The sequence below is a fragment of the Cyrtonyx montezumae genome, unplaced genomic scaffold (genome assembly GCF_038088225.1).
Source record: "Cyrtonyx montezumae isolate F1298 unplaced genomic scaffold, pur_monq_1.0 scaffold_38, whole genome shotgun sequence".
Classification (NCBI taxonomy): domain Eukaryota; kingdom Metazoa; phylum Chordata; class Aves; order Galliformes; family Odontophoridae; genus Cyrtonyx; species Cyrtonyx montezumae.
The window spans coordinates 1,165,892-1,186,309 of record NW_027072043.1 but is presented as its reverse complement, the minus strand read 5'-3'; the positions used below and the strand labels follow the sequence as shown (position 1 = coordinate 1,186,309).

At 51.4% G+C, this 20,418-nt stretch overlaps 1 protein-coding gene and 2 pseudogenes across 1 annotated transcript in view; 1 reads left to right on the top strand and 2 right to left on the bottom strand.

The window, feature by feature from the left end:
• Positions 1 to 20,418, bottom strand: part of LOC136054532 (zinc finger protein 22-like) — a 198,112-nt gene that overhangs the window by 83,335 nt on the left and 94,359 nt on the right. The gene's annotated exons all lie outside the window — the stretch shown is intronic.
• On the top strand, positions 1,828 to 16,049 carry LOC136054528 (zinc finger protein 501-like; annotated as a pseudogene).
• LOC136054529 (PHD finger protein 7-like) lies at positions 4,082 to 6,567 on the bottom strand (annotated as a pseudogene).

The following is a 20,418-nucleotide window of genomic DNA, read 5'->3' as shown; positions in this document are numbered from 1 at the left end:
TGCAAAGCCCTGTTGTAAAACAGGGAGGAGGCGTGGAATAATGCACTGGAAGTGACAACGACCCTATCTGCTGAGATCTAGGAAACCCCCTATCCCAGTGTTAGCATTGAAAGCCTCCAGGGCTAGTCAGAAGACTGACACACAATTGATGGTAGACATCAGTGTTTTTCCTATTTAGCAGGAGCACCAACTGTGAGAAGTAGATTGTGTTTTTGCAGTGGAAATTTCCAGTATTTCTGTATGTAGCATGGGTAAGTTTCCAAAGAGAGTAAACTTCAGACTGGGGCATTCTGACCTATGTAAAATTGGCATGGGCACTAGGGAAAGGAAACTAGATAGGGCAGGGGAAAGCCTGGCTCAGGATGGACTGGTGAACAACTATGGAAGGTACTGTCCTCCTACCACTATAAAAAGTACAGAACATACCCGACTATGGGGTGGGATTGGTAACAGACATTGTATGGAAATATAATGTAGCCGTCGTGTCGGACAATGGTGAGCCTGAGATGCTCAGCCAGAGTGCCAGGACAGGTTTGCCTGCGTCAGACCCAGGGTATAAAATGAATGGATTTCACTGATGAGTTGCAAAATTTCTCCCTTGTCAGTAGAAGGTGTGCGCCTATTCTTGTAATAACGAATAGAATTGCTGCTATCACTGAGATCTTTGCCTAACCCCAAGTCCTTGATTTAGAGCATTTCTAACACAAAGTTATTAATTGATCGAGATTGACTGGAGGAATTAGAGGGAAAAATTCAATTTTAGAATGGGGTCTTCTGTAGCCAGGAGAGGTGTGTGTACGATCAAAGGTAGTTTGTAATGATAAAAAAGGAGCGGTTGATACTGACTGGTGGTCGTGGGATTAAAGCTAAGAGTCATTTTTTCTGGAAGTCTCCAACCTTTAAGGCGGGCATAGCAAACAGGTTCCCACTGATGTTAAGCTGAGGCATCATAATGAAGCTTTACTTAGCCCTGAGTGGGACCAAAGTGAGAACTTTTGGAAGGATCCGTTAAGCAGTGTTGCAAAGACGACTAGGGTGGGTTTTGTTTGTATGCTTGCTTGTTTTGTTATGTTCTTCTTGTCAAGGGCTGTGTCAGAAGAGGATGTGTTAACCCCACCCTGTGACACTGCCACTTTAAATGCGATAACAAACCATGCTTTCCAGAGAGCTTTAATGTGAGGAGGTCACATGTACAGCTGGGTTACCACCACAAAGCAAAAGGATGTGGCAGTGATCACGTCAAAGTTCAGAGGAACAAGCCCTGCAGAAAGATGTGTAGGGTTTGTAAATTGCAAAGCAGAATGTGAGACCCTGACCACACTTTTTCCCCACTGAAAATGTGAAGAAGAGAAAAAGGTCGTTCCCAATTATGCTGAGGGCGGTTCCTTCTGGGTGGCCTTACAGTCTGTAGATAAACACCAGCGAACATCAGTTCACCCAGTTCAACTCACCCAGTTGAAGGGAGATGCTGTCCTCGAGAGCAGGGCAGCCGGCGATTGCCTCTTGCTGAGACATGCTCATGGCTGAGAGGAGTTAAGGAAATGGAAGGACAAACAACAAATATCCCCAGCAAAGGAAGTAAAGAGACACTACAGAGAGAGATGCTTCTTTAGCGAAACAAAAAACAGCCCCCAACACTTACATCCTCCTGTCCCCCAGGAGCTGATGTGAGCTGAGAATGAGCTGTGAAACTGCCCGAGGCCTGGCAGCCGGCTCGGGGCGTGCTCGCTGTGGCACCTGAGCCTGTGCTGAAGCAGCGAGAGCCTGGCTGGAAGCTGGCATGGGCCGAGATCCTGTGGCCAGCTCCGGGCTGAGGGCACTCGGCATCCTGTGCTCTGCGTGACTCAAAGGAGCCCGGTTGCCTGCAACAGAGCTGGGAGCAGCCTGCTGTGCACCCAAGGTAGGTGACCTTAGAGGATCGTGCAGAGGAGCACACGCTGCCAGCAGCACCGGGTGGGACCCCGGTCCGGGCTCCATGTGCAGCACAGCATGGCAGCTTTGCTGGGCCAGGTGTGCTGCAAGGACACGAGGTACACTTTGCAGGCGTGTTGCAGCCCGGGTTGGACAGAGAGGGGCACAGGAAGGGCTCGGAGCTGGGACAGGGAGGAAGTGAGCACAGGAGGTCAGCGTGCTCTGCTGCCCGGTTGCATCTCTGTGATACAGCGCAGCTGGGACTGCATTTCTCCTTCTGGACCGCACGAGAGGACCTTGCTGCGCAGCTCTGCACGCGTGGATTCCTGTAAGCTTTAAACTTCCCGGTGCCTTCTTTTGTGGGACTGAGTGAAAAGCCTCTAATAAGCGGGGAATTGCTACTTCCCTCTTTGTGCCCTTTGGGGACCCAGTGGGCAACGTTTGCCTCTAGCGGCCCTTTCAGCATTTTATTTAATGCGCTTAGCGCTTGGCTGATCGCTAACTCGATTTTAGGCTTGTGTCAGCTCCTGAATTATGGGACTGGGGGGGTCTGCTGTGCGAAAGTGTCCCAAGGGTTTTGTTCCGGCTGTCCCGGCAGCTTCAGATGCCTTTAGCACACAGCAGAGGGCCCCAAGCACGTTGTAAATGGAGCACGCTTGAATTTCAGATCTTCCACCTCGTGCCGTAGGGACTTGTGGAAACAAACTCTATAACCCAGAGTTAGGTGATAAGGCAGGTAAGGTTATTCAGCACTGTGCTCACACAGCGGGTGCAAGGGGGATAGCCCCACCTGACTTTCACGCTGAAGGGAGAAGTGACTGCAAATTTAAGAGCATAAAGCATTCATAGTCGTTACATTTCGGAGAACTGGAATGGATTGTCACAATGAACTCCAAGAAGTCGCTTCCATAAGTCCTGCCTTGAATTCCTTGGGATGGGCATGTGCTGTGCCTCCAGGTGGTCATGGGTGGGGGTCCTGAAGATGAAGGCCGTAGGTCTTCGTCGCTGTGCACTTTTCTCCTTGCTGCAGTTGGAGATGCTGCTCCAGCTTCTCCTGGGTTTTGTGGTATCAGTTCTTTCCAGTGCAGCAGTCTGTCAGGGTGCTGCTCATTATCAGTGCCCTCCTTATTGTTCTTGCTCAAGGTCCGTCCCTTTCCACCCTTTTACTCAATTCTTAACTTTTAGTTTGACCCATTCCTGTCTCAGTAGCAGAAATGTAATGTATAATAGATTAGAATAAGACTATATATAGGACTATAATAGAAGATGTGACAGTTGGGGTCAGATGAAGGCCAGGAGACATTCATCGATACAGCAGATGGGACCACAGAGTCTGGAAAGGTGAAAAGGAGTAGGACGAATGAGAAGGAACAAGGAAGAGCAAAGCAATGAATCAGAAGTAGCCACTTGGCTGACGTGGCCCAATCCAAAGTTGGTTGTGCCGGGAACTGACTCTATATCCAGTGGTTGTTCAGAGTAAAGGATCTTCTCAATACGATTCTCGTGGAGTTGTCATGGAATCCATTGATTTCCACATGCAGACGTGGAGGGGAAGGGGCACTGCAGGCCCAGCGGTACCAGACAGCAGCCACAGCCCAACCGTGACCCCACTTGGCCAAGGAGCAGAGAGGCCCTGCCCACAGCAGCAAGGGAGCCCTTACCTTCCCCTTCCTCCTCTCTCCAGCGCAGGCAGACCCCCAGAAGCCCTCTGCCCGGCAGCAGGTACTGCATGTAGGGATACGTTGCTCTCAGCCCGCTCCCTCCAGCTGGTGGCCTCCTGCATCCCTGCGGACACGGTGCACGTTGACGGCAAGTACTCTCAGAGTCCTTGTTCCAGCAGTATTGGACTTTATACTCCACACAATCTTAAGGGACAAATGGGACAAGGGTGACCTTACAGCTCAGGTCCCCGTATGTTGGGAACCCCTCCTTCCTGGGCAGCCTCAGGCAGCCCCTTCCTCCTGCCCTCCGCTCACTTCACCGGCTCACAGTGAGCTTGGTCTGAGCCCCACAGCCTTTTATCTGCTCCTCAGACATCCTCTAAAGTACATTTAGATTTGCTGAGTCATTAAGGTTAGAAAAAACTAGAAAGGTCGTCAGGTTCAATGGTCCAACCAGGTCCTGGCCCATATGCTACTGGAAGCACCCCGAAGATGTCATCAACTGCTGCTTATGTGGCGTCGGGACCGGCTGTTGCTGTTCCGGGCCCGACGTGGTACCCGGGAGCGGCTTCGCTCCTGGGCTGGCTCTGTCCTCCTGGACCAACTCCCATGGCATAAACAAGGCTGGCTCTGGGACTCTGCATCACGACGACGTCGGAGAGCGGAGCAGCTCCGAGTCTGGGCCCTCCCTGTCTGCGCACACTGGGCTCCATCAGCCACTGTGGAACCCCTCGAGGGCCCCGGTGCTTCCCGTTGGCTGTTGCTGTGAGTGCAGCTCTCTGCACTTGGAGTTGGTGTTTGCCTGCTCCCACGGTGTGTTCGGGGCCAGCTTGGGGTATCTGGGACCTGGCACTGCAGCGGACAGCGGCTTCGTGTCCGGGCCCGCCCTCCCCGTCTGGGTCGGAGGTTGTAGCCATGTGCCGGGGAGGGCCTCGTGGCCTCTGACACCTCCCAGCTGTCCAAGTCCGGGGCAGAGTTATGGCAGCTCCCACGTTGTCCTCGGAGCTCATTAAAGCTATTCTCATTCTGAGGTAAACGTGGGGAGATTCTCCCATGGTCTGTCCCACGCTGTCTGGACAGGCCGCTGCTCTCAGGCACACGAGAACCATCTGGCCTCGATGTTTCCTGGCTGGAGGTGCTGGAAGTACTACTCTCCAGTGCTGGGGAGCCTTGGGATGGCCCCAGTCCCCGTTGGCTGGTAGTGCTGGAGTCTGTAAAGGAGGCAGGAAGGTGAGCAGGATTGAACCCTGCCTGGGGGTGGGATTGGCTCCAAGGTCTCCAGGGTAAAGGGACGTGAGCAAGACCGCCCTGAGCATGCAGCACATGGTTCTTTGCCTCTTACCGGTGCCCTCTCCAGCACAGACATTGCACTCCCAGGTGGAGGCACTCTCACTCAAGTCGGAGCAGTGCCGATGGGTGCCCTGTGCAGCGCAGGAGCTGCAGAGCAGCAGCTCCCAGGGCCTGGGGAAACAAACGGCTTGTGGACATGAGGACTAAGTCACCTTAGCCAGTGAGAGCCCAGCACACCTCTGCTGCTCAGTCTGTGCTCCCCAACCCCACGCTGAGGCTGCGATCCCACGCAGAGCCCTAGAGGGCTGCTGAGGTAACTCACCCCGCTCTCTCTGCCTGCTCCCTGCCTTGTGGGTAACAGCACTCGCTGGCATCGCAGCACCTGTGCCTCTCTTGAAGTGATACATATGCATCATTCTCCTCCCACGTTGGTATCCTGTCAGAGAAAGGAGGGAACGTCATGAGCACTACTGCACCAGGACGAAAACTAATCCATGGCACCCCTCCTCCTCCACCCAATCCCCAGTTCCAGCTTCCAATGATGCTGAGGCCTGGTTTAATGGCAGCAAAGGGCCAGGCCTGCAGGGGCTGTCAGAACCTGGGCAAGCACAGCTCTTGTGTCCTCACATCTTGGGAAATGGCTGAAAGACACCAACCTGACTGGTACGCGTATTCCCAGGATGATCATGAGTAGGCAAAAGATGCCCCTGTCTCCACAAATGGGACACCGGAAGCACAAAATCCCAGCACACAGGGCCTGTTCCTGCAGCAGAAACACAAGAAGCATGAGCATGAGCAGGATCTGGTGCTGCTAAGCTCCTGCCGTGCCCAACAGGCAAGGGGAGGCCTCCTACCTGGATGCAGGCCCGGTGGAACCAGGCACTTTGGCAGCATGGGCACACCATGGTGCTGTAGGAGATGCTGTCCCCCACGGGGTCCATGCACATGATGCACCTGGTGTCCTGCGGTGGCATTGCCTCCACTGGCTGCTGTGGGCAGTGCTCCCAGCAGAAAGACCTGCGGGAAGGTGAGAGGGATGGGCAAGGTGAGAAGTGCTGAAGGGAGGGCAGAGGAACACCAAGGAGCCCCAGGCTCTGGCTCTGGCTCTGTCAGGCTGCTGGGAGGTGTCATGGTGCCTTCCTCGCTTCTTTGGCTGGTGCTGACAGCAGGGGTTGGAGGCTCACAGGTGAGGCGTGGCAGCCCTTACCAGTATTGGTGAATGTACTGAGTGACACATTCACCCTGCAAGGCACAGGGGAGATGGAAGCTGCGGTCGCATCCTGTTTCTGCGCATGTGATGGAGGCCCCCAGTTTGCCACAGACAATGCAGTGCTGGAAAGAATAGAGCAGGTCCCATAAGCAACAAGCTCAGGGCCTGTGCATCTGACCCCCCACAACTGGGCAGAGCCCAGACTGCAGGCATGGCTGGGTCACGCTCTGCAGAGCTGCCCGGTGAACAGTCATCATCTGCAAGGAGGGGACTTTGTCCTGGAGCTTGTTGGAAATGCTGGGATTGCTTTCTTAGGAGCAGGTTAAGATCACCAGTCCTCTCCAGCCACAAATCTGCCTGTTCCACTCAGGTCCTCACCGTCTGCTCTGCCTGCTCAACTGTGCGTATGATGTCTTCTTGGGAAAACATGAAAGTCCTCTCATCTCGTTGTTGACAGAGGCCACTGGCAAATATCTGCACAAAGGGTAATAACATGATGTTGTAAGAGCAGGAAGAATGGAACCATTGGTTGGAGGAAGATGGTAGGAGCTGCAAGGGAACTCACCGCACAATAAGTGTGGAAGTAGCACCCATTTATCTCGTATTTTTGCCCAAGGATGTCTGAGTTCTCATCCACCTGGCCACACAGCTTGCATGCTGGAGGGAGAGAGCAACAGCAGTGAGTGAGTGCCTTGCCCCTCGGGCCATCTGCCTCTGAGGGCTGTTCGAGGGGCTGTTGTGTGCCGGCCATGTGAAGGGCAGGGCCCGAGGCTGTGGAGATGAAGGGACACTGCAGGCCCAACAGGGTCGGCAAGCAGCCATAGCCCAACCGCAGCCCCTCTGGCCAAGGAGCCCTTGCCGGCCCCTTCCTCCCCTCTCCACTGCAGGCAGACCCCCAGCAGCAATCTGCCCAATGATGGGAAGATGCATGTAGGGATACATTTCTCTGACCCTGCTCCCTCGAGCCGGCGGCTTCCTGTGACCCCTTGGACATGGTGTATGTCAACGGTGAGTACTTGCAGAGTTCCCTGTCCCAGCAGTGCTGGGCTTTCTCCTCTGCACACTCCTGTGCCAAGCCTACAGGAGAAGTGGTACAAGGTTGAGATTACAGCTCAGTCCTCAGAGCAATGGAATCCCCTCCTCCCTGGGCAGCCTCAGGCAGCCCTTTCCTCCTGTCATCAGTGCACCTCCTCAGCTCACACTGAGCTTGGCCTGAGCCCGCAGCCTTTTATCTGCTCCCAACCCTGCCTGTCACAATGGCCACTCCCTGCCACCATTTGTGACATCATCACCCCTCACAGGGGGTGAGGCACCCAAGCAGGAGGGCGGTGGAGCCAGGGCAGAGTGAGGGGCCCAGTGACGGGGGTCCTCATCACATGCACAGAAAGAGGATGTGACCACAGCTTCCATCTCCCCTGTGCCTCGTAGGGTGAATGTGTCACCCAGTACATTCACCAGTACAGGTAAGGGCTGCCAGGCCTCATCTGTGAGCCTCCAACCCCTGCTGTCAGCACCAGCCAAAGAAGCGAGGAAGGCACCATGACACCTCCCAGCAGCCTGACAGAGCCAGAGCCAGAGCCTGGGGATCCTTGGTGTTCCTCTGCCCTCCTCGCAGCACTTCTCACCTTGCCCATCCCTCCCACCTTCCTGCAGGTCCTTCTGCTGGGAGCACCGCCCGCAGCAGGCAGTGGAAGCAGTGCCAGCACAGGACACCAGGTGCATCATGTGTATGGACCCCGTGGGGGACAGCATCTCCTACGGCACCATGGTGTGCCCATTTGCTGCCAACACACCTGGTTCCACCGGGCCTGCATCCTGGTAGAAGCCCTGGGAATCCCCATCCTGGAAATACGCATAGTAGTCAGTTTGGTGTCTTTCAGCCAGTTCCAAAGATGTGAGGACACAAGAGCTGTGCCTGCCCAGGTTCTGACCGCCCTGGCAGGCCTGGCCCTTTGCTGGATTAAACCAGGCCTCAGCATCATTGGAAGCTGGAACTGGGGATTGGGTGGAGGAGGAGGGATGCCATGGATTAGTTTTAGTCCTGGTGCAGTAGTGCTCATGACGTTCCCTCCCTTCTCTGTCAGGATACCAACGTGAGATGACAATGGTGCATATGCATCACTTCAAGAGAGGCATGGGCACTGCGATGTTAGTGAGTGCTGGCATTCTCAGAGCTGGGATCAGCTCTGCTGTATCAGCGTGTGACAGACCATAGGAGAGTCTCCACATATTTACACCAGAATGAGAATACCTTTAATGAGCCCCAAAGACAGCGTGGGACCTGCTGTAACACTGCCCTGAACTTGGCCAGCCAGGTGATGTCAGAGTCCTCGAGGCCCTTCCTGGCAGTTGGATGCAACCTCCGTTCCAGACAGGGACAGTGGGCCCAGACTGAAAGCTGCTCCCCTCTGCAATGTCAGGTTGCAGAGTCCCAGAGCCAGCCCTGAAGATGCCACAGGAGCCGTCCAGGAGGATATAGCTGGCCCAGGAGTGAAGCCGCTCCTGGGTACCACGTCAGGCCCAGAACATCAACAGTCGGCCCCAGCGATGCCACTGGGCAGCTGAGTGTTGTCAGCAGAAAAAGAACGGACTCTGCCACTTTATGGAAGTGGTAGCAGTGACAGTTTATTGGAAAAAATACAACTCTTAAAGAATACGTAGCATACTCCTGATTGGTTGCAGGTGTGAATCACATGTAACGCCTCCATAATCGATTGGTCAGTAAGAGGTTAGTGTGAGGCAATCATGCACCTAAGTTTCTTCTCTGATTTGTTGGCAGCAGGCAGTTTCTTACCCCTCCTTAAATTGTAACTTTTTGCTCATCTGCTAGTACACCTCTTTTTCTGCTTATGCATCTCCCTTTTCTTTGTCAAGGACCGTGACTGACCAGAGTCTGTATCACGGGCACCACGGCCCGTAGGCCTTAGGCCTTAGCCTATCCTCACATAATCATGTCCTCCACTAGCCAAGTATGTCTCTATAGTGTGCTGCACCCACATGCCCACCCAGCTACTTCACGCCATTCTTCAGGGTTAAATAGTAATGGTGTTTGAATGCACTTTTTGTGCTCTTGTGCCCACTGGACTAAGGCTTGCAAAGATTTTGCAGGCACCTCCTGCCCTCTCTTAGAGTAGATAGTTGATAGGAGGCTGATAGCAGCATCCATTTCCATAACAGCTGCTTACCTACGGAGGCTCAAGTCGGCCAACACTCGGTTTCCAGGCTGCCAGGAACAAGTCTTTCCGGACTGCAATGAACATGCCCACCTCCACCCTCGCTGATCTGCCGGGTCCCAGTTCTTCACAGAGGTTTTGGACTTTCTGGACTGCAACAAACAAGTCCATAGCATGCAACGAACACGCCTTTGGTGCCCACAGACTGTGCAACGAACACGTCTGTTCCTGTTCGGGCGCCAATTGTGGCAGACAGCAAGCAAGTAATCACTCCACTGATGCAGTTGTTGGTGATCCTCTGTTTATTTATAATAGCAGCTTATATTGTTACCATTCTAGATTACAGCATTCACTAAAAATAGCCTGCGCAGTTCATATATCCTATTAATAATAACTGTGTGTTTTGAGCACGTGGATAACGACAGCATCTGATTTGATTACAGTATACAATCATGCACCTGTTATGTTTGTTCCAGTTGTTTCATCTAGTTGCTACTCTAGCTGAAGCATGCATCTTCTCCTTCTTTCTGGTAAATTCCTTTCTGCTGATTTACACAGTTAATGTTCTGTTCACGTCCTAATTTTCGAACAATAGCAACCTTTATATCCAAGATTGCTCACACCACTTCTCAACAATCCCATGCACTAGCCCACGGGTTAGCTCCAAGAAGGTCCCAGAAGAGACCGAAGTCAGCTCTCCTGGAGTCCAGGGTAGCAACCCTACTTTTTGGTTTGCTTCTTCCACTCAGTGTCTTGAATTCCACCATCTCGTGATCACTACATCCCAAAATCTGTCCCTAACCTTCACTTCCCTAACAAGCCCATCCTTATTAGGAAGAACAAGGTCCAGGAACACCGCACTCCTTTTTGGCTCCTCCACCACCTGTGTAAGGAAGTTATCTTCAACACATTGCAGGAACCATCTGAAGCGCGTGAGCCTGGCCATGCTTCTTTCTCAACAAATATCTGGAGAACTGTAGTCCCCCATAAGAACCAGCACCTGAGATTGTGAGGCTACTTCCAGCTGCTTGTAGAAAGCCTCATCAACTTCCTCCTCCTGATCAAGAGGCCAATAATACTCCCCTGAGGAGAGCATACAGACCTATCAAGTTAGCCTGAAAGGGTTGCATAAAGATTACAGATAACATCTCCTGAAAGGGAGAGGTATATGAAGTTATCTTGGGTAGGTTTGTACAACTCTGAACATTCTGTGACAAAGAACAGGTGCAAAGTATAAAGATCTACCACATGAATACATGAACAAAATAATGAGTTTGGTGATCAGTAAAAAACCACAATGATTGTGTAACTAACAGATGTAATTAACTTAGAACAAAGGATTTGCTTCATGTAACTAAGCATCTAACATGATATAAATATCCGTGGTAACCTAATAAACTTCGCTACATGCCAGCAGAGCAGCAGCCCGTCTGTTCATCAGGCATCCTTGTGAGCTGGTCTCCGTCACACCCCCACAACAGTGTCCCTCACACTAGCCTGCCCCATAATTCTCACCCACAAGCTTTCCACTGCTACATCATCCTCCCCAAGGAGGGCAGTGCTGCCACCAGCTCCAATTGGCTGGGCCGCAATGCGCATGTGTGGCCACTGGGATCTGGCTCAAGGCAGCATGGATCTCCCCTCCCAGTACAGTGGTGCTGATCTATAGTGCCAGCACGTGTAGGGCATGTGCGTGTAGGGTGAACTGTCTCGGAGGACAGGTGCTAGAAATAAGCCGTGCTTCTGCGTTTTGATCTTTTATTGGACATGCGTGTCAGCCGGGGGACCGCCCCTTGCAGGGCAGAGAAGCGCACTGAGCACTGCCAGCCCTCCTCTTCTTAGAGCGCTGGGGCCTGCCGGCCGAGTGCTTCCCACCCCAGCCGCGAGCGGAGGGGCCAGGACTGCGGCCCTGCTCTGAGGGGCCTGCCGCCTGGAGACCCGGCTCCTCGCTGGGCCGCTCCCGCTCTCTGGTGCTGGGTGTGGCAGGGAGCTCAGAGGCATCCTCGCCCAGGGCCCCACTGGATGTGCCCAGGTGCTCCTCCACGTTGGGACCTGCAGAGCTGCTGGAGGGTGGAAAGGTGGTGGGACCAGATGGGACTGAGGGGACATCCTCCTGCTCCTACTCCTGCTCCAGCTCCTGCTCCTGCTCCTGCTCCTACTCCTTCTTCTGCTCCTGGGCTGCGCTGGGCTCTCCAGGGCCATACTGCTCCTGGATGTTGTTGTGCTCTTGCAGGCCCAGCAGCCTCCGAGCTTTTGGGCTGCACCAGCTCTCGATGGCTGTGATGAGAGCGTTGATGAGTGGTGCAGGGATGGAGCTCAGGGTGTGATGGATCAGCTCGTTCCAGTGCAGCAGTCTGTCAGGGTGCTGCTCACTATCAGTGCCCTCCTTATTGTTCTTGCTCAAGGTCCGTCCCTTTCCACCCTTTTCCTCAGTTCTAAAGATTTAGTTTGACCCATTCCTGTCTCAGTAGCAGAAATGTAATGTTGCTGAACTTCAGTCTTTTTTGTTTCAGAGAGCACAGCAGATGCACCAAGTCCATGCTCTGCAGCCTTCCTATTTCTCCAGGGGGTGGGAACAATATTTCTTGATAATTTGTAAGTGCAGAGTGAGCGTCTGACATGTTTCTCAGCCAGGAGCCAGACAGTGTCTCTGGCAGTTTGGCACACAGTGATTTGTTCCATTACTGCTGGAAATCTCAACTCTTTGCTGCCTGAACTGTATGCTCAGCTTCCCAGATCCGAACTGGGTTGGCACTGACATTTGTGCTGTGGTATTTGTGACAAAGACTTTGCCAGAAATCCTAAAGAGAAGTTAGAATTAATGTACGCAGACAGGCTGGCGTTATTCATTTGCAGATCACATGTTTCCTGGGACTGGTGGGGCTGATGCCTTCTGGGCACAATTTGTTCTGACTTCAGGCCTTACTATTCTTCAGGAAGTAGACAGGGGGACTGGGAAGTTGTTTTTCTTTTTGTTCTTATCCTGATAATTCAGGAGCTGAAATATTTCCCTTGACTCTTACATCCTTTCTGGAATGCTACAATCAGATGGAAGGTAACACGATCTTACTCTGGGAAAGTGCAGGGCTTATGCTTTCTTATTTATTTATTTTATTTAGCCAAGATCAATTATTCCACTTTCAGTGATTTGATTGAAAATTTAGCTTCTTTTCCCTGTTCCTGTCTATTTCTGTTCTCCTTTCCTTCATATGCAGCTTAAACCTGGCATTTTGCAGGTAACACCCCTCTCCTTTCATCCTTGTGTGGCCCCCTGTGACTTTGCCAGTTTGTCACAGATGGATCCAAATAAAATGTGATCCAAAGCGATAGAGAAGCAAGATTATACTTATTGATATACAACGCATATTCTGTAGTGCTTTAACAGTGTCTTTACAAGATTGGATTACACACACAATGACAGGAAACCCTCCCATTGACTCATGAGGCTCAGAGTGGTCCCCATTTCTGTCTCAACTCCTGAACCCAGAGAAATAAGGAGCCTTGGTGGACCTGGATCCACTTCTAGTCCCAGACTTCTTTCCGGCTTTGTGTGTAAAGAATCATTTGAGCACAGTCTAAGATATAACCTTAGAGAAGATCACAAAGCTCCAAACTAAGCTTGAGCTTCTTACAGCAGATCTGTATGTGCAAGGTGTCTGGACAAAAGGGGGAGAAGGATCTCTGCTAAGGTGTGATCTCGACTTGCTCTTTGTACTGGGGTAAGATGACTGTCTCCTTGTCATGATTTGACTTTAGTCCCATGGTAAGTCAGCCCACAGCAGCTGTCAGTTTTTTCTGCTCCCCTCTCTTGTTCCCCCCAAGTTTGAGACACCTCTGTGATGGTTACTGTCTTTCAGCCAGAGTACTATGAGTGCTGTTGCTCAATGCCTTCCTGTGCAAGTTGTGGTGGACCATCCTCCAGGCAGTGCTGTGCAGATGGTCTAGGGTGGGCAGGGTTGGGACAGGGACTGCTGCATTCAGTCACAGCTCTGCTGACATTTCCCTTGTCCTTGCAGGCACCAGTTCAACTTCTGCCTTCCACCCGTGATCATCCCAGCCTGCAAGAGAGCAGCAATGGCCCCAGAACATCCATCTCAGGTAGGTGCTGGGAAAAGCAGGCAGGAGAGGCCAAGGGTTGAGGGATGTGAATGCAGGGGGAGTGGGAGGTGCCCTCAAGCAGCATATGTGTGTGCTGGCGATAGAGAAGTGGCTGGGACTGGAGTTTCTCTCTGCTGTGAGCTGCTTCCCTGGGCCTTGTCTGTTCACAGCAAGGAGCTCTTTTGCTTGCAGGAGCCTGTGAGTTTTGAGGAGGTGGCCGTGTATTTCAGCAGGGAGGAGTGGGTGCTGTTGGACCCTGCACAGCGAGCACTCTACCGGGACGTGATGCTGGAGACGTACGAGTGTGTGGCCTCTCTGGGTGAGGACTTTGCTGCCTTTCCTCCTCATTTACGCACCTTTGGCTGTGTAGAATGTGTCTCTGCAAGCAGGGCCCAAAATAATCAGCAGGCAGTTCCTTCTTTACAAACTCCACAGTAACAGAAACAAAAGAAACACAGAGTCGTGTGAGTTTCATAAGGGCGTAGCATGCTCAGCACTCTGAAAAAAGAGTGAAAAAATGGAGTCAGTGCTGGCCAGCAGGCATCAGCCAGGAGGGGAAGGACCATCACCCCCCCTTATTGCACTCTACCACTTCTTGAAGTGTGGTTGTGTTGAGGAGGGTGTCGGCCTCTTCTCCCTGATGACTAATGACAGGACGAGAGGGAATGGCCAGATGTTGCCCTGGGGAAGATTTAGATTAGATTTGAGGAATTTTTTTTTTCTCTGAAAGAGTGACCAGGCACTGGAATGGCCTGCATAGGGAGGTGGTTGAGGCACCATCCCTAGCGCTGTTCAAGATGCGTTTAGATGAGGTGATAAGGGATTTGATTTAGTAGCTTAGTGGGTAGGGATGGTGATAGGAGTATGGTTAGACTAGATGACCTTCTGTGTCTTTTCCAAACTAATGTATCTATGAATGACCCTGCAGTCAGCTCCTTTTCTTTTAAAGAAAATGTCTTTGCATGTTTTCAGAGATGTAAAAGCAATCTTTGCTCCAAAGGAAGCTGCTGTGTTTTGGCCCAGTGTCATTCAGGCCCTAATTTTTTTCACAGAGGGGAGGGACATTGTGCAAAGTTGCTGGACAAGCAGCTGTGCCAGAATGATGGAAAAGCTCTCATTTCTACTATTTATATTGTTGCAGCTCCACTTCCAACCCCCAAACCCATGGTGATCTCTCTGCTTGAAGAAAAAGAAGAGCCCTGGATCCCAGATGTGGGTAGCCATGAGGCCGTGGCAGGAGATGTCAGCACAGGTGAGGTGGTGGAGAAAAGGAGGAAGATGAAGCCATAAAAGAGATCTCTGAGGGAAGAGTACTGGGGGTACTGTGTGCTATTTCTGGATTTTCTTTGTCATCCAGCAGGTGCTGGGATAAGAAAACTATGGAAGGGTCTGCAGGAAGGTGTTGTGGTCAAAAGACAGTGTGGTAGCATCTACATGGAAGAAATCAGAAGGAATGTGCAAGTGGACCAGGAGCAAGGTCAAGAAGAGCTCATGAAGACACAAGAGGGAAAGCATCTGTTAAAGGCATCAAGGAACCCACTGGACATCAGTACAGTTCAAAGTCTGCTTGAAGACCCCAGGAGTAAGGATATGTGCCGGAGGAAAAAGCAGAATCCATGCCCTGAGTGTGAGAACAGCTTTAAAATAGATTCCAAAGTCATTAAGCACCAGTGCATACACTCAACAAAGAGCCTGTACAAGTGCTCTGAGTGTGGGAAGACGTTCAAATGGAGATACTGTCTCATTGATCACCAGCGCATCCACACAGGAGAGAGACCATATCAGTGCTCTGAGTGTGGGAAGAGCTTCATGTGGAGATCCCACTTCACCTGCCACCAGCGCAGCCACACAGGTGAGAAACCATATAAGTGTCATGAGTGTGGGAAGAGCTTCAAAAGTAGTTCTGAATTGAAGGTGCACCAGCGCAGCCACACAGTAGAGAGACCATATAAGTGCTCTGAGTGTCTGAAGAGCTTCAAAAGCAGTTCTAAATTGAAGGTGCACCAGCGCAGCCACACAGGAGAGAGACCATATAAGTGCTCTGAGTGTGGGAAGAGCTTCAAAAGCAGTTCTGAATTGAAGGTGCACCAGCGCAGCCACACAGGAGAGAGACCTTATAAGTGCTCTGAGTGTGGGAAGAGCTTCAAAAGCAGTTCTGAATTGAAGGAGCACCAGCGCAGCCACACAGGAGAGAGACCCTATAAATGCTCTGAGTGTGGGAAGAGCTTCAAAAGCAGTTCTGAATTGAAGATGCACCAGCGCAGCCACACAGGAGAGAGACCATATAAGTGCTCTGAGTGTGGGAAGAGCTTCAAAAGCAGTTCTGAATTGAAAGTGCACCAGCGCAGCCACACAGGAGAGAGACCATATAAGTGCTCTGAGTGTGGGAGGAGCTTCAGATGTAGATCCCATCTCTTCAAGCACCAGCGCATCCATGCAGCATAGAAACCATTTAAGTGCTCTGAGTGTGGGAAGAGCTTCAGATGGAGTTCTAGCTTCGCTTTCCACCAACGGATCCACACAGGAGGAAAACCATTCAATTGCCCTAAGCGTGGGAAGAGCTTCAGTAGCTGTTCTGAACTGAAGGTACACCAGCACAAGCACACAGGAGCGGGACACTACAAGTGCTCTGAGGGTGAGGAGAGTTTTAGAAGTAGTTCTGATCTCAAAGCCCACAAGCACATCCACACTGCTGACAGACTGTAGAAGCAACCCCAGAATATGAGAACCTTCAGTAGTAGTTGCAGCCACATTTCCTACCAGCACATGTACAATGCAGACAGAGCCTGCAATGCCCCAGACATGGAATAGCTTCAACCGGAGCCACAGCCTGGTTACCCACTGTGGCTGTGTGTGGTGCTGAACCACACAATTTTCTTGTCCCAGGTGCGGGATGAGCTCCAACCACTGCTCCAACCTGATCAGCTAGAATGGGATCCACTCAGGGCAGGGACCACAGAATTGCCAGCACTGCAGGAAGAGCTTCATCCAGAGCTCTGTCCACATTGAATGTTGCCCAGTGCTTATGAATGGAGTTGGGAATGTAGTTCTTCTCTTCTGAGACAGGTACACCCAGGACTATCAGTGATCCATGCAGCTAGATCATTGACTCCCTATACACTACATAATGTTATGATGTGGAATATCAATAATAGAACAAATTAAATGTATAATGATTAAACTGCGACACCACTGTCTCTGGGACTGGAGCCAACAAGAATTCCAAATATTGCCTGGGGGGAAAATGAATTATTCCCTGTAATATTATAAACAGAAGCTGGAGGGTATGGCAGGCGTGCACTACCTGTGCTGTTGGTCCTTTCTCCAGGTACTGCTGCTTCCCCCCTATGCCATGTGGAGCATCAACATCAGCAGTTTTGGTGCTGGATCCAGGGCTGCTGATTCCCTCACCCCCTTTAATTTCTCTTTTACCTTTTCATCAGCACTGGCAAGGCTGGAAGGCCTCAGTCAAAAAACAGGATATTTGTTCTCTTGGCTACAGCAGTTATGTGTACAGCCAAGGCTCAGAAGGGCACACGTTGTCCTTGTGTCAATAGGGCCTCCTTGTAACACTGTAGGGAGGCTAGAAGGTGTAGTGTCATTGTCCCTCACAGAACACTACACACCCACTTCCCACTGGCCGTGAGAGAGCCTTGGGCAGTCTGCGAGGGACAGCACCACACTTCCAGAGGCTGCGGCTATGGCTTAACCCTTCTGTTCCATGAGACAAACCAAGGGTTTTCCTTAACATTCAAATCCCCTGCTGCAATGAGATTGCCAGTAAATGAGCACCTGAGTGACCGGAGTGGAGGAGCCCAGATCCACCCATTCTCTCTCTCTCTGTCAGTGCTGCTTCCAGGAGAGCATATATGCTCAGAGCCTGCGCAGGTTAACCCCCTCTGCTCCCTTGCTCTCTTTCTTCCAGCTCGCCAGAGTTTGAACAAGAGGAGGCTGCATTCCTTAACTCAAACGGTTGCAGGGAGGCGTGAGTTAATTCTCCTTTCCTCTGGTATCTTGTCATATAGTATCTCAAATAAAGGCTTAGTCACTGCCTTTATTTACTTTACACTGGTCATCATGGGGGACTTCTACCATACCTGCTCGGTACCGTGGGCAATTTCCCCCTCTGCCTCCCCTGTGTCCCCAGATCCCCCTAAGCAATAGGTTTGCAGCACTGGATGTTGAAGAGGTGATAAGGGGGGAAGTGCAGGAAGATTCCCGCAGGAAGTCACCAATGGCAAGGCAGTCAACTCCACGCATTGAGACTGCTACTACCAAGAAAGAAAGAAAGGTGGTCGTAGTGGGTGGCTCCCTTCTAAAGGGAACTGAGGGCCCCATTTGTAGACCAGACCCAAACCACAGGGAAGTGTGCTGTCTCCCTGGGCCTGGATCAGGGACATTGCTAGAAGACTCCCAGATTTGATACGCCCCACCGACTACTATCCATTACTCGTAGTTCAGGCAGACTGCAATGAAATATCTCAGAGAAGTCTGCGAACTATGAAAAGAGATTTCAGGGGTATAGGGCAATTACTTCAAGGGGTGGGAGCACAAGTGGTGTTTGCTTCCATACCTTCTGGGGCGGTGAAGGACAAAGAATGGGCTAGGAAGACACAGGTGATGAATAATTAGCTGAGAGGTTGGTGTAGAGACAGACATTTTGGGTTTTTTGACCATGGGGCAGTTTACTCGGCTCCTGGCCTGTTATCTGTTGATGGAATGCACCTGTCTCAAAGGGGGAAACAAATCCTAGCACAGGAGCTAGCTGGACTCATTGAGAGAGCTTTAAACTAGCTGTGACAGGGGAAGGGGATAAAACAGGGCTCTCCAGTAGAGAGCCTAAAGAGGCTGTGCTGGAGAAAGGGGTGAGGCAGATATCTCAGCTGAAGTGCATCTACACCAATGCACGCAGCATGGGCAATAAACAAGAAGAGCTTGAAGCCATTGCGAGGCAGGCTAACTATGACCTTGTGGCTATTACAGAAACATGGTGGGACCTCTCCCATGACTGGAATACTGCGATTGATGGCTACAAGCTCTTCAAAAGAGATAGACAGGGAAGAAAGGGTGGTGGCATAGCTCTCTATATCAAAGAGTGTTTTGATGTTGAAGAGCTTGAGGTTGGAAATAATACAGTAGAGTGTCTATGGATAAGGATCAGGGGGATGGTCTTTAGGAGTGACATCGTAGTGGGGGGTCTGTTATAGACCGTCTAGTCAGGATGAAGAAATAGACAAGGTGTTCTACAAACAACACGTAGATGTTACACGATGGCCAGCACTCGTTCTCATGGGGGACTTCAACTTCCCTGACATATGCTGGAAATTTAATACTGCGCAGAGGAAGCAGTCCATGAGATTTCTTGAATGTGTGGATGATTGCTTCCTGACACAGCTGGTGCAAGAGCCTACCAGGGGAGATGCCTTGCTAGACCTACTCTTCACTAACAGGGAAGGACTAGTAGCAGATGTGAAGGTTGGAGATTGTCTTGGCAAGAGTGACCATGAAATGGTGGAGTTTGCTATTCTTGGTGACGTCAAGAGGGTGACTAGCAAAACTGCTACCTTGGACTTCCGGAGGGCAGACTTTGACCTGTTCAGGACGCTTGCTGCAAGGGTCCCTTGGGACTCGCTCCTGAGGGGTAAAGGGGTCCAGGGAAGCTGGATGCTCCTCAAGATGGAAATCTTAAAGGCACAGGAGCAGGCTGTCCCGGAGTCCCGTAAGTCGAGCCGGAGGAGAAAAAGACCAGTGTGGATGAACCGGGAACTTTTGTTGAGACTCCGAGAGAAAAGAAGAGTCTATGTCCTCTGGAAGATGGGACAGGCTACTTGGGGAGATTACAGAGAACTTGCCAAGATTTGCAGGCAGAAAGTTAGAAATGCTAAAGCCCAGCTTGAACTTAGACTGGCTACTGCTGTAAAGGAGAATAGGAAACCCTTTTACAAATATATTAACAGCAAGAGAAAAACTAAATCACCCCCTGTGATCCAAGCAGAGACGGTCAGAGACCTGCTCCTCCATCTGAACTGCCACAAGTCCATGGGACCAGATGGGATCCACCCAAGGGTGCTGAGGGAGCTGGCAGAGGTGATTGCCAAGCCACTTTCTGCCATCTATCAGCATTTCTGGTTATCTGGAGAGGTCCCACAAGATTGGAGGCTTGCCGATGTGACTCCCATCTACAAGAAAGGCCGTAAGGAAGACCCGGGGAACTACAGGCCTGTCAGCCTGACCTCGGTATCAGGGAAAGTTATGGAGCAGATGATCTTGAGGGAGATCACACGACACGTGCATGGCAATAAAGGGATCAGACCCAGCCAGCACGGGTTGACCAAGGGCAGGTCGTGCTTGTCCAACCTCATCTCCGTCTATGACTGGGTGACCAGACAGGTAGATGAGGGAAAGGCTGTTGATGTAGTCTACCTGGACTTCAGCAAGGCCTTTGTCACGGTCTCCCACAGTATTTTCCTGAGGAAACTGGCAGCCCGTGGTGTGGACAGGTTCACTCTTCTCTGGCTGGAGGGCCGTGCCCAGAGGGTATTGGTTAATGGAGTTAAGTCCAGCTGGCGTCCTGTTACAAGTGGTGTCCCCCAAGGGTCAGTTTGGGGCCCGTCTTGTTTAATATCTTTATTGATGACCTAGATGAGGGAATTGAGTGTACCCTCAGTAAGTTTGCAGATGACACCAAGTTGGGAGAATGTGTCAAACTGCCTGAGGCCCTTCAGAGGGATTTGGATAGGCTGAATAGCTGTATTAGAAACAGTGTAGCCAGCAGGATCACGGAGGTGATCATCCCCCTGTACTCAGCTCTGGTACGGCCGCACCTCGAGTACTGTGTTCAGTTTTGGGCCCCTCACTACAAGAAGGACATTGAGGCCCTGGAGCGTGTTCAGAGAAGGGCAACAAAACTGGTGAGGGGTCTGGAGCACAAGTCTTATGAAGAGTGGCTGAGGGAGCTGGGATTGTTTAGTCTGGAGAAGAGGAGGCTCAGAGGAGATGTTATTGCACTCTACCACTTCCTGAAGAGGGGTTGTGGTGAGGAGGGGGGTGGGCCTCTTTTCCCTGATAAATAATG